The 14215-nt window shown below is 40.1% G+C and overlaps 1 protein-coding gene and 1 pseudogene across 4 annotated transcripts in view; both read left to right on the plus strand.

Annotated features, from left to right (window-relative positions):
- The window catches only part of Mctp1 (multiple C2 and transmembrane domain containing 1), a 595681-nt gene that overhangs the window by 513137 nt on the left and 68329 nt on the right, over positions 1-14215 (plus strand). The window lies entirely within an intron of this gene.
- Positions 8184-8849, plus strand: LOC110328992 (annotated as a pseudogene).

A 14215-nucleotide genomic window follows, 5' to 3' on the forward strand; every position in this document is an offset into this window, starting at 1 on the left:
AGAGAGAGAGAGAGAGAGAGAGAGAGAGGAGAGAGAGAGAGAGAGGAGAGAGAGAGGAGAGAGAGGTGCTTGGTTTTAAAGTTAAATAACATGAACACACACCCCTGGCAGTAACTGGCCTGATTTACTGTTAAGGTCAGTTGTAGAGCTGTGGAGAGCCTGTACTTTAACTCAACATGCCAGCTCTGAATCATCACTTCTTTGCTGATAAAGACTGAGCTGCCATCCATTTATGGCCATTCTCCCTTGCTTGTTGCTGCTTTATTATTAAAGCCACCGTAAAGATCCATCCCAGCAGCAAGCGTTTCCCTAGAAATGCTAATAAATAGAAACGCCAGTGCAGTCTGCTGCTTTCATATCTCCTGCTGAAAGCCAGCCCCGTATGTTTTTAGACAGTTTGTTGGTGTTGTATGTCTTTCCTTTCCTTGTTCATTTTTTAATAGAGAAGACCTTAGGTGTAGTCAACAAGTAGACATCCCTAGTTAACTAGCTTACCAAAACACAGAGGATTGAACATACCTGGATAGAAGTACCAACTCTCAGGCACTGTATGGACAGTGAACTAGAGGTTGGCTATCTGCAATTGACACCCTTGTTCTCACACCTTTTCAGATCTAGTTTTCAAAGTAGACTGAAAGTGAGGGCTTCAATTACTGTGTAAATTCAACTGAATTTGTCTGTAGCTGATATGGACAAGTAGTGTGTTTTCATTATGAGCTGGCTGTTGTTTATAACCCAGATCTTTATTTGAATGGTATATAAGGGTGAGGTTACCACCCCCCTCCATTTTTTCACCATAAAGAAATTGGTAGCGTGACCATTGTGTCTGAACCTGAAATATCAATTATAGTTATTTGCAATAGACTTCTAAGTTCTCTTAGGGAAGGCGTCTTGAAATGTATAACCTTTGTTAAGAGCAAAGTAGAAGGATGAATTCTGCAAGCATCCATTCACTGGCTCCTGTCCCACTGCTTGGCTCTCACAGCTGTAAGCATTGTTAGTTTAGCTATCAGTGGGAGAAAAGTCAGTTCCTATTCTAAGATTTTCATTGGTTCCTTCACTTAAAGTTTGTGTATTGAATCATGCATAAAGGAATTTCATGAGAAAACAATTGTGTTTTTTACCATATGAACAAGTACTGGCCCATAACAATCATTAGTTCTGTGTTTTCTCATATGGCATAATAGTCAGGTCAGGTCAATGGTCCTCTTACAGGATAAAAGTAAAGAAATTAATAAATGTGCCAAAGCCTCACTTTAATTGAACCTGAAGCATATGTTGCAAGTATGTAAAATATGTCCCAGATGTTTCAGCGGAGCCAGTGTCTTGCTGTTCCTGATTACCACAAGGCAGCTATTAGTCCTATAACCTTTCGACTTGGGGGTAAATGGGGTATTACGTGGCACAGAGTGTGAGCACATGCTTCCCATTCAGCAGAGACCCCTGGCAGGCTTTGCTTCAGCCCCTGCACATGCTCTCACTTATCGGATTGTTGAGTGATTATGAAAAGTGTCTTTCTTTAGAACAGCATTGACATTAGTCCTTCACAATGAAAAGGCAAGTTGTTTGCTACTTGACAAGATGCTGTGACTATACACTGAAGTCCTTTATTTCATTTGAGCATGTAGTACTTTCCCTCAGCATAATTGCACACGTAGAGAAGATAGAGCTCAAAGAAGTGGAAACCCATAAAGATATATTATGTGAAGTAATGTTTAATTACTTGACATAATAGCTTTGCAATGGTTTTTCTTTAGTGTTGGCTTTAGTATCAGGAAGACATTGATAAAAATTGGTAGAAGCTCAACTGTAGTTCGCTTGCATAACCAAATTTTGAAGCTTTTCCAGTTGTGCCTTTTAAGGTTTTTTTTGTTGTTGTTGTACTAGCTTTTTATTAAAAAGTTTTTCCGCCGGGTGGTGGTGGCGTGTGCCTTTAATCCCAGCACTTGGGAGGCAGAGGCAGGAGGATTTCTGAGTTTGCGGCCAGCCTGGTCTACAAAGTGAGTTCCAGGACAGCCAGGGCTACACAGAGAAACCCTGTCTCGAAAAAAAAAAAATTCTTCCTTTTCAGCAGAGAGTTATGGTCACAGAGTAACCCTTCATTATAAAGTCCATTGTCTACATTGGCTCAAGTCTCTATTTAAATGCCTCTCCCTTAATCCAGTTCCAATGGTTTTCACAAAAGCAGAAGATATCAGTTTTAAATGGTGAAGCTGGCACATGAGTTACTCCCTTCCAATATTTTCACGTAGCTGCATGGTGTTAGAGCACTGTTGAGCTGTATTGGGGACAACATTATTTTCTGAATTAACCATCAGACATACTACAGTTCTTTTTCCATAGAACAGTCTTTCAACTCTCAACCACAAAGCTCCAGTCTGATATGTTTTTTTAACCTAACACCAATTCCTTTCCCTAATAGACTATAAGCAAAATGAGGTTTCACTAAATTTCCTAGGTGTTGCTGTGAGCAAGCATATAATAGTGTTCACACCACATCATATAAATCATAAAGTGGCCAATCTGCATAATCCAGACATCTAATTAACCAAGTACGATCCTCTTTTGTACTTTAAAAAGGTTCAGCATGCTTCCCACGATGTGCCCTATACTGTTAATAAGATTCAGGCGTGGTGTCAAGAAGCAGAAATCAATGTGCTGAGTTTCCGCAGGAAAAGCATGAATTCAAGTGCATTACATTCTAGTAATGTTTATAGATAAAAGATATGAAAGTGTTCAGGCATTTATGCCTACACAGCTTCTCCCTTTTCTTCAGTTGTTTCGTCATGGCTCCTTGTTTCCGGATAGTTAGATGCAATGAATGAAACACATTTGAGTCTCTTCAGCGTGTACAGATTGTTGCTTTAGTTCTTGAAATCTGTATCTTCTGGTTTGATCCTCCAACCCAAACATGTGTACACTGTACCCAAGATTCATCATCTCTGCATCTTAAACCAGCAGTGATGGAGGAAAGAAAAAGATAGTTCTAAATGATATGGGAGGAGATTTTAATCTGACAAAATTGCATTTTCCAGTTACATTCAGTGAAATAACTGCATGGTGAGGAAGCCAATCGAGGCTGTAGAGAAAGGCAGAATGAGAGGAAACAAGAAAATTCTCTTTTAAGAAATTCTAAATTACATTCAACTGGGATACTATTGTAATCCTGTATTCATTTTCTGTTTTTGTGTAACATAGCACCACAAACTTTAAGGCATAAAACAATTTGTGGTTGTTGTGTGGTTGTAATAGAATTACAGGCATAGTTAGCTGGCTTCCCTGCTCCCAGGCAGAGTCCTAGGGGCCAGGCAGACTGAGTTATTATCTACAGGATTTAGGAAAGAATCCACTTCAGTGGATGATTCAGCCTGTTGGTAGAATCAGTTCCTTACAGCTGTACTACTGAAATCCTTGCCTTCTTGATTTTTCTTTCTGCTCCTACTACCCAACTGTCTTTAAATGCACCAATGAGAGTCTCCTTCACCCTGCTTTACAGCCTTTCCCAGGAAAGAGACAGTATTAAAGGTACAGTTACAGATTAGCTCAGATTCCTTCCCTTAGTCCTTCCGTAGAACGAGGGATACATCATTGCAGCTTGCAGCTATTTAGTTTGAGATCTCTGCATTGATGCAGCATTGATGTCCTTTCCCACTGCCCTGGCATTGAGCTGGGAGGGGTTGGTTGGGAGGGACACAGTATGTGGATATGGGAAGGTAGGTGAAACAAAACAAAACATGTCCTTCAGGCCGAATCCATGAAAAGTATGGGTTTGAGTACCTCACAGCACAAGGGAATGATTCTAACAGATAAAATGTCTGTGAACACTTTACCTTAAAGGAGTGAGATTATCTATCCTCGGGATTTGAGTAGAATCCATATAATCACAAGGGCCCTTAAAAGTGGAAGAAGCCATTGGAGCAATGGCAGATAGCAGCTACTTGTACAGCTGTGGCCAAGCTCAGGGCTCAAGGCCTTCACAGCAAGAAGAAAGCTGTGGTTGGAACAGCTGGAACAGCATTTGATGGTTGAGTTTCCCCAGCTGTGTGACAGGTGGCAAGGGATCCAAGCTCCTAAAGCCAAGCTGTCTGCCAGTCTCTGTTCTCAGTGCCACTGAGAAGACTTGAAAGCCCGTTTTACAGGGAAGGAAATACAGGCTCTGGATCTACAACCAAACAGCATGCTGTGGTACAGGCTAGGCCAGCAGGAGAAGACTCTGAGGACCAACAAACAACTGCAGAGAAACAAGTCCTTCCTCCTGGGAAATAAGTGGCCAAGACCTGAGTATCGAATCAATAAAACACATATTGACTGTGGCAGAGCAGAGCACTTCTGTGGCTGCCTTTGAGCATAAGAAGGGATCTACAGGCCAAGAAAATGTAGGCAGTCTGTAGAAGCCGCAGTGAGGAGCACAGGGACCATGCCCCAGCGCCTTGCCCACAGCTTGATTTTTGACCCATGAGACCCATTTTGGACTTTTAAACTACAGAAGTATAAGGCAATAAATTTGTTTTCAGCTACTAAGTTTATGATAATTCATTATGGCAGCTATTACAGCTCCCTCCAACTGTGTTTTCACTACTTCAGTAAGAATGCCATATTGTAAAGCAATAAATATAAGTTTCTAGCTTTTCTTTACTGACTTGGTCAATGAAACTATTCAGTTCTATATTCAATATGGAAAAGAGAAAGAATTTAAAAAAACCACCATTTTTAACCAAATTGCCTTAAGTTTTATTTCAGAAAAAAATTCCCAAACAACAGTGATATATATATATATATACTTATTCTCTAGAAAAAGAGAGAGATTCCGCATCATTTTGAAACCTTGGAAATGATACTATTATATAGAAACAATAAATTTCCTTATAACTTCCCATCTCTTCTATTCTCACAAATTTCCTCTTATCATAAGAAAATAGAAGTTTTTGCCAGGCACTGGCATAGCCTCACAAGATGCTCACAGTCAGCTATTGGATGGAGCACAGGGCCCCCAATGGAGGAGCTAGAGAAAGTACCCAAGGAGTTGAAGGGGTCTGCAACCCTATAGGAGGAACAACAATATGAACTAACCAGTACCCCCTGATCTCGTGTCTCTAGCTGCATATGTAGCAGAAGATGGCCTAATCGGCCATCACTGGGAAGAGAGGCCCCTTGGTCTTGCAAACTTTATATGACCCAGCACAAGGGAAGGCCAGGGCCAAGAAATGGGAGTGGGTGGGTAGGGGAGCAGGGGCGGGGGGGAGGGTATGGGGAACTTTCGGGTAGCATTTGAAATGTAAATAAAGAAAATATCAAATAAAAAAAGAAAATAGAAGTTTTTAAGTAAAATTCTAATTATATTCAGTTCAAGTTTCTACCAAAAGGCTAACGCTCATTCTGTTTTGTTGCCATAGGTATTCACTTTAACTATGGCCTTTTTAGGTTTGTGGCAGTAAGTTCTAGAAGCACTTATTTCACGAAAGAAAATAATGACGAACAGGACAGGAACTTCAGTGGTTTTAGTTTATGAGTCTTTGGGACAGTTAGACGTATAATTTGCCAAAATTCCATGGAATTCATACTGTACTCAATGCCATTATCTTCTGAAAAGCATTGCTACTGTTTCATTGTTTCATAAAAGGATTGGAGGACTTAAATCACTAGAAGTGGAAATGGAGTCCCAAGAGTTACCTACCGATTCCAGTTCTCGGACTCCCATTTGTAAACATACTGGCAACCAGGCTAATTCTCCTTCAGATTTGTTAATAAGACTGGCATGGCTATCTGGCCCTGGTGCCCCTTCCTAGAGCAGCAGGCAGGTCAGAAGAATTAAAGTAGAATTTTTTGCCTAGAAAATTTGGTAAGAATACCTATGCAGTAAACGACGAATGGAACTGTTTCCAATCTGTGATAGTTGGATTTCTTTTGCCTCAGAAAAGCAAAACTTTCATTTGAAGGCCAATCAATACTTTAAGGCAGGTCCCCAGGAAAACTATCTAACTTCTGTATTTCAGCAATGAACTTCCTCTTCCACTCCTATTTCTTGACAAAAAAAAAAAAAAATATATATCTTAAAATAGCTGTGTGTCAGCCCTGGTTCTCAGGAGGTTGACAATGTACAGAGAAACAGACACGATTTTTTGGGACTGCTGGCAGAGTCGTTGACACCGGCTGACACCACTGCATGTTGAGATGAGAAGAATGTCTCCTCACCAAAGCATAGAACCAGATGTGTTGCCAAGCGTCACAGATGCTCCAACTGAGCCCACGGTGCCAAGGTTTTTATTCTGCCTCAAAGTTTGTTTGGCAAAGAAATTCTCTACCTCGTTAAAGACATTGACTCTGCAGATTCTAAAATGAGTTTATAAAGTAAGAATTCTCCCTCAATGGTAAGAACTTGCCCATAGGAGTTTCCTATACAAATACCTATACATTTTACAGACATCCATTGCTATAATAACATCCACAAGGAACTATTAATGAAAAGAGTAAGATTCAGTAGTATTAGGGGTATTTGATGATGATACAACTTCAGGAAACGAACAGCAGCACAAAAAAAAATTCAGTGACATATCAGTTGTTTTCTCTGGTGATAGTATTACTACACAAAAAAGTTCATTGCTTGTCTTTTTTCTCAAGGCATATCCAAAGCTAGCTAAAATCTCGGTCTCTAATGACTGACTTGCCTGTTGATGTGTCTCAGGTGGTAAAGTGTTTGCCTCACATGTAGGAAAGTGTGGATTTGTTTTTCAGCACCACACACAAAAATAATAAAATTAAAATAAAAAAAAAGCAGCATGGTGGCATGTGTTTATAATCTCAGAGCTTCAAGAGGTGTAGTCAGGAGAATTTAGGGATCATAGTCATCAGCTACATAGCTATATTAGCCTGTGCTACAACAAAACCTATCTTTAAAAAACAATAAATTGCTTTTATATGAAGGAATTATATTTGCTATTTAATAAATTTTTAAAGTAGGCAGGTGGAGCTACTCCAGCTAATTGATTCTGTCTAGAATTCTGTCTAGCATTCTGCTACACAAAAGATGCACTACCAGTTATGTAGTCCATAACTCCATGATTAATAGCAAACCAGTAAATATGAAATGTGAAAGATTCTGGGTTTTGTCTCAGAATTCTCCAACTTAAGCTAGAGTCAGAGTAAACAAAAACTCATGACAGATGCTTATGCATAAGTGGGTGTTTTCCTAGAGACTCATCAAGAAACTATTAGAGACCTTAGTGGTTGTGGTGGTGGTGGTGTATATGTTTCTACATTCAGTAGCATCTCTGGTAGGTTACACTTTAAATTCCCATGTACTGATATCAGATGTGGCTGCATGACTTATTATGACTGACACCTGTCACACTTGGGACTGCCATCTTTCTTTTCATTCTTCAGTAAAGCTGGAACTCACAAGATGGATGCTACTCTTTTTTTCCCCAAGTCAGGGAATAAAGATAACAAGAAGCCAGCCCCTATGGGCAGGTGGTAGACAGATGGTGGATGGTTGTAGAAAAGTGACATACAGATTGTAGACAGGTGATGGACAGGTGGTGGAAGGTGGTGGACAGGTGGTGGAAGGTGATGGACAGGTGGTGGACAGGTGGTGGAAGGTGATGGACAGGTGGTAGAATGGTGGGTTGTGTGCAACAAATAACCTTGCTTTCATAAGTCTTATGGGGTTTTTGTTACAGCAACTTACTCTAAGTAGCAGCCCCAACATCCCATCTCCTATAACTGTGTGTCTGTCTATGACTTCATACTACAGTTTGAAGAACATGGAATTCATGGGAAGTGCATGCATGCATGTTCTAATAAGTGGGAGTAGATGAATGTGGGCTGGTGTACAGATGGATGCCCAAAGTTGATGGTAGGCATCTGGTTCAATCACTCCCCACTTAACCTACTGTGATAGAGTCTTCTCTGTCCCTGGAACTTACTGATTCTTCCTACTCTAGCTAGATGGCTTGACCCAGAGATCACCTGTGTTAGGATTTAGGTGTCACCATACCTGTCTGGCTTTTATGTGAGTTCTGGGATTCTAAACTCTGGTGTTCATGATTGTACACCAAGCAGTTTGTCTACAGAGCCATTTCTCCAACCTTACAAGATGGAATTTAAAAAATGGAAAATCTCGATCGTTCTCTCTGCTCTGCTAGTTCTGACGGTTGTCCCAGATGTGCTGGTGGAGTCTTACCACCATGGACCTGTTGTTTGGGTGCCAGAAGACGCCAGAGGAACGACTCCAGCAAAACCAGAGGGCCCTGAACCGAGCTACGAGAGAGCTGGACATGGAACAACAGAAACTAGAGACCCAGGAAAAGAAAATCATTGCAGACATCAAAAAGATGGCAAAGCAAGGCCAGATGGATGCTGTTCGAATCATGGCAAAAGACCTGGTGCATACCGGAGATGTGTGTGCAAGTTTGTGTTGATGCAGGCCAACATCCAGGCTGTGTCTCTTAAGATACAGACTCTAAAATCCAACAACTCAATGTCACAAGCCATGAAGGGTGTTACTAAGGCCATGGGCACCATGAAGAGACAGCTGAAATTACCCCAGATCCAGAAGATCGTGATGGAGTTTGAACGGCAGGCAGAGATCCTGGACATGAAGGAAGAAATGATGAATGACGCAATTGATGATGCCATGGGTGATGAGGAAAATGAAGAGGAGAGTAATGCTGTTGTGTTCCAGGTACTAGATGAGCTGGGACTGAGCCTCACAGATGAGCTGTCAAACCTTCCCTCCACTGGAGGCTCACTCAGTGTGGCTGCTGGTGGGAAGAAAGCAGAGGCCAGTCTCAGCCCTGGCTGATGCTGATGCAAACCTGAAAGAGAGGCTCAAGAACTTTCACAGGGATTGAAAATACCCCACCTGGACTCAAAGCATCCTATCCCCCATGTAATAAAGAAATTTGGACACACACAAAAAGAAAGTCTCATAAAGGAAGTTAAATATTTTTCCTTGTAGAGACCAGCCTTTTCTCTTTACCAAACCCCTAAATACAACTTTAGATATAGATTGATCTGTAAGTGTATGCATGTATGTGCTTGTGTGTGTGTGCACACACAGTTGTGTGTGTATGTGTGTGGAGAGAGAGAGAGAGAGAGAGAGAGAGAGAGAGAGAGAGAGAGAGAGAGAGGCTTGAAAACGGATATTTCTAACCCACAACCAGAGACTGAGAGACACATGACTAGGAGCACTCGATACTTTCATAATATGAGCCCTTTTGGAGCCACTGTCTAAGGGATCTAAGGAAAAAAATAATTATACAATAAGAAAAATGTCGTAGTAAAATTACAAACATTGTTAGTGATAAAAAAGAGGGTAATTTCTCATAATTGTTAGCACATAGTAGTGTTTGTGTCTCAAAGATGCACTCAAATGCACTAGAAGGTGTAGCATAAAAAAATAAGATCTATATAGTATAACAGAAATAAATTCAGAACATTACCCTAGAAATGTACATTTCAGATTCTGGAAGTTTTTGTCATCATCTACGGAGTTTGGAAACTATCTACCAAGTAATTGTCCTCAAAGACAATTTTAAAGTTGGGAATTTTATATTATTTATGCTTTAAAAAGAGACTTTCTTTTTAAAAAGAGATTATTCTTCCCAACAAGGAATGAAGAAGAATTCTGATGCTGAAGCTACTTATACTTAACAGCACTGTATTAGACAAAATAATAAAGTAAGGAAAGGATTTTGAATATTGTCATCAAATAAATGGAAAGCGTTCAAGGTGATGAAAGCCTAAGCATCCAAATCCATCGATACACCACATCTACAGGTTCCATAACATCACCATGTGCACTCTGAAGATGCACAGTCAGTCAGGCATAGTGACATGGACCTGCAGTTAAGCACTTAATAGGCTGAACATGAGAATGAGACAAGATTGAGGCCAGCTTTGGTCACATAGTTCTGGACCAGCCTGGGCTACAGACTTAAGACCCTGTCTCAAAGCAAACAAGTATACTTGTTATACTAAGTATAAGGTTAAATAACTTCATATTCTACTTTTATCATTGTTATTAATAACCTCCTGTGTCCAGTTAGTACTGCCCTGTGAACTTGGATGTGCACAAAGCCAAGCCAGTAAAATTTCCAGCCTGGATGGAATACTGGGCACTCAGGTCCTACTCATGAGTATCAGCTACGGAGGAAAGGGAGTCTTGTGCTCTGGAGACATGGCCACTGGTAGGTTGCCCAATTTGATCTCTCAATAACAAATACAAATGTCATATTATAGAAGAAGCTGTGAGATGGGAGAGATTATATAAGTAACTTTGGAAGATAAAATCAGTCATAATTTTCAATCAATTAAAGAGTCTAATCAATATCCTACTTGGAGACTCATTATCAAGGAGTTAGGTTATCTCCCACACACACAATGCACCTAAAATAAATGAGCAGGCATCCTCAAGTTTTCTCATCTCCCATATGTTTCTGTTTTGGTTTGGGCTTACAAGCATCAGCTAAATATTTACTAAATTATTGCTTTCCTGTTCTCTACTGAAATATTGAAAAGTCATCTAACCTGTAGACAGGATCCCAAGCAAATATCTTCCTTCTTGCTGACCTCTCCCTCAAAGTTAGTTGCTAGTTATGCTTTGTGAGTTACAAAGGGTTGTTTACAGTTCTTCTATATAGACCTTAAACAATCATTGTCCTCTACTGTTAGAGAAGGGGGATTGCAATCCTGTAAGCCAGGATCTACCTAAATGGATTGGCTTCTAAAAAATAAAACGCCAAACAAGAAGAGATTGTAGAGTCAGTGGTTTCTGGTTTTTAGAAAAATGTAATTTGGGCTGGCAAGATAGTTCTACAGGTAAAGGCATGTGTCACCAAGCCTGATGACCCAGTTTCAATCCCCGAGACCCATGTGGTAGAAGTTGAAAACTGATTTCATCTAGTTGTCTTCTGACCTTTGCCCATGCACACAGTAATTATTTTAATTTATTTTTTAAAAGAAAGAAAATATAATTTGAAACTGACATCAGTTTATATCTGGCATTTTACTAAATTGTTCAAGAACAATCCAGAAAAAATTGAGAAGATTACAATATCCCTGAAACTTTTGCTGTCAGAGAAACGTGCAGCTCTACCAAGGCCTCTTTAAATGCCATTAACTATTACTGAGCACTATTTGTACTGGCTTTTAATGACTGCTGGAATTACTATGTCTTTACAGTAGTGAGGCACTACAATATTGCTATTAAAAATCTTACTTGTAACAGGCATAAATGCCTACATTGGTTTTAGTGTCTCAGCCAAGTATGGTCAGTGGTGCTTTGGGAATGAGGATATGGTATCTGTTCTCTTTCTGCTTCCACATGTGAATAGTTTGGAAACATGTAGGCAATACTATAAACAAATATAAAGGTAAGTCAATCCAATAATGGAAGCTTTTATTGACTAACCATCCACCAGAGTAAACACCCAGGTATTAGGTTTACTTGCCACAGTCTTCAGGGACTGGGGTACTTGAGAACTCTTTGTACATCTAACTATCCTCAAAGTCAAATCATTTCTAAATCAAGGTCTTCAGGTTTTATGCTTGGTGATTTCTTTCCATTCTAATAGGGTATATTAGAGAAAATGTGTTAGCTTTTACACCATGTAATGCCAAATCAGATCAGAATTCATGCACAATTAATGTCTCTGGAAATCTAGTAGTATAGGCTGGCTTATCTCTAAATAGCACATGGAAAATAAACTTCCACAATTGGCAGATTTACTTGATTTCTTTTCAAGATAAGTTATTTGTAAGCAGCTGAGCTAAATAATATAATTGGATTATTTTTTTCACATCAGTTAAAAAAATCTTCAATAGTTAAATGTATTCTGTGTCTTAAACTTTTTACTCCCACCCCCCACCCTTTTGCCAAAGTTTCTTGGTAATGAATGCACAGAGAGATTTTTTGTACCTGCTATATTTATTAGAACTAAAGCCTTTAAGGAAACAAAATTTGCATAAAATGATAAAATCGCACTCACTGATAGTTAATGGCATTTAAGTAGCACAGGTTATGTGGTAGTTTCCCTGGGAATGATATTAGCTTGCCTAAAAAGCATTCATTTGTGTTTCCCTTTATAATGAGAAAAAGCCAAAGCCCACCTTTAATCTGAAACCTTCTTGAAACCAATTAAAATAATTTCATATAACTTGGTACTGCAAATGTGCTTTTTAAGTGTTTTAGATTTAGGATGTCTCCGTGATGTTGTAACCCCTTTTAATGCTACTATTTATATAACTACCATGTGTATGAAATTAAACCTTTAATGTACTGTATTAGCTGTCACTTGAAATTAAGTGCAGGCATGTTTCTTGTTGGCCTTCAATTTATCCTACATTAAGTGGTTAAATACTGACATACTTAAAAGGGTAGGTGTTTCCAAGTGGAAGCCAACATTTGAATCTGTTGGGATTGAGTTTGAGTTTCTACATGAAAGATATCACAAATTCAGAATCTTAAGCCCACCTAGTATTGAGAACTCCACTTGATGTCTTTTCTTGGGGAGTTACTGCAATCAAAAGTTTCTGGTATGCACATTTGAGAGATAGGCCTTATCTGTAGAGATTTGATAATTTTATCAGAATTTCTGCCTAGTTTTTGTGGCTTTCATATGAATCATCTCCACATAAACATTATAAATTTGTGTGGTTGGAGCTAAGTACTGAAATACATATGCTGTGTTATATTACACAAAAATTGCATATGTTATCATCTGATAAATGAGTGAATAACAGTGACTCAGACGTCTCTGTCTTATGATAATCCCAACTGCATTGGCGGCTCATACTCAGCAAAAGAAAATTGTCTTTCAAACGATCTTCAAGGTGCCACTATTTTATATTATTCTTTTAATATGTGTGTGTGTGTGTGTGCGTGTGTGTGTGTGTGTGTGTGTGTGTGTGTGTGTGTGTATTCACATTCCTCTCCTAAGTGTAATTGTACTTACAACTACTGGGAGGTAAAACCTGCAGCATTGTATTCTCTATAAAAGTCATTTTTATCCCACTTCATTAGTGATGTTATCCCACCAATGCACATGTTAGGTCATGTTCTTAAGAGAGAGAACAGTTCTGAATAGATCTCTATAGGTTTTAGAGGTGAAAAGAATTACTTCAGTTTCTAATATGTTGACTTCAAAATGTAACGAGGCCATCAAATTGTAGATATCACGTGCTTGTAGATGTTAGAAACAAGAACCAGGAGTTTAAAGAATGGGTTTTAGTAATGAACTTAAATTTCAGAAATACCCTTTAAAAAGAAAATTACTGGAGCAGAAGTTTTTGAGACAGTAAATGTGTGTGAAGAAGAGAGCCTGGGAGAAGTGTGTAGAGAAGAGGGCCTGGGACAGATGTGTGGAGAAGAGGGCCTGGGACAGATGTGTAGATAAGAGGGCCTGGGACAGATGTGTAGAGAAGAGGGCCTGGGACAGGTGTGTGGAGAAGAGGGCCTGGGACAGATGTGTAGAGAAGAGGGCCTGGGACAGATGTGTGGAGAAGAGGGTCTGGGACAGGTGTATAGAAAAGAGACAGCAGGACAGGTGTGTGGAGAAGAGAACCCAGGACAGATGTGTGGAGGGGAGGGCCTGGGACAGTTGTGTGGAGAAAAGGGCCTGGGACAGATGTGTGGAGAAGAGGGCCTGGGACAGGTGTGTGGAGAAGAGGGCCTGGGACAGGTGTGTGGAGAAGAGGGCCTGGGACAGNAGGTGTGTGGAGAAGAGGGCCTGGGACAGGTGTGTGGAGAAGAGGGCCTAGGACAGGTGTGTGGAGAAGAAGGCCCAAGACAGGTGTGTGGAGAAAAGAACCCAGGACAGGTGTGTGGAAAAGAGGGCCCAGGGCAAGTGTGTGTAGAAGAGGGCCCAGGACAGGTGTGTGGAAAATGCCTCTTTGAAGGAATCAAGCGGGGGGATGATGGAATGTACTGTGGAAGAAACACTTTCAGAGAGGTTAAAGAATGAGAAAGATTCCCTGGCAGAGAAATCAAGAGCTTTGAGAGATTTTACCAGAATTAAACATGGTCATGGAAGATGAGTGCTACATTCTCCAGTAGTGACAAGCGCAACAGGTCCCAAAAACCCTGGGCGCTGTCCCAAGGCAAAAAGTTCATGGAAACTCAGTCTCCTGGAATCGTGGCATCGTGTATAACGAATGCTCCAATGTCCTTGCTTTAGTTGGAAAACAGATCCATGTGCTTTCCCTTAATACATAGCCA

This window comes from Mus pahari, chromosome 11 (genome assembly GCF_900095145.1).
Source record: "Mus pahari chromosome 11, PAHARI_EIJ_v1.1, whole genome shotgun sequence".
NCBI classification, from domain to species: Eukaryota; Metazoa; Chordata; class Mammalia; order Rodentia; family Muridae; genus Mus; species Mus pahari.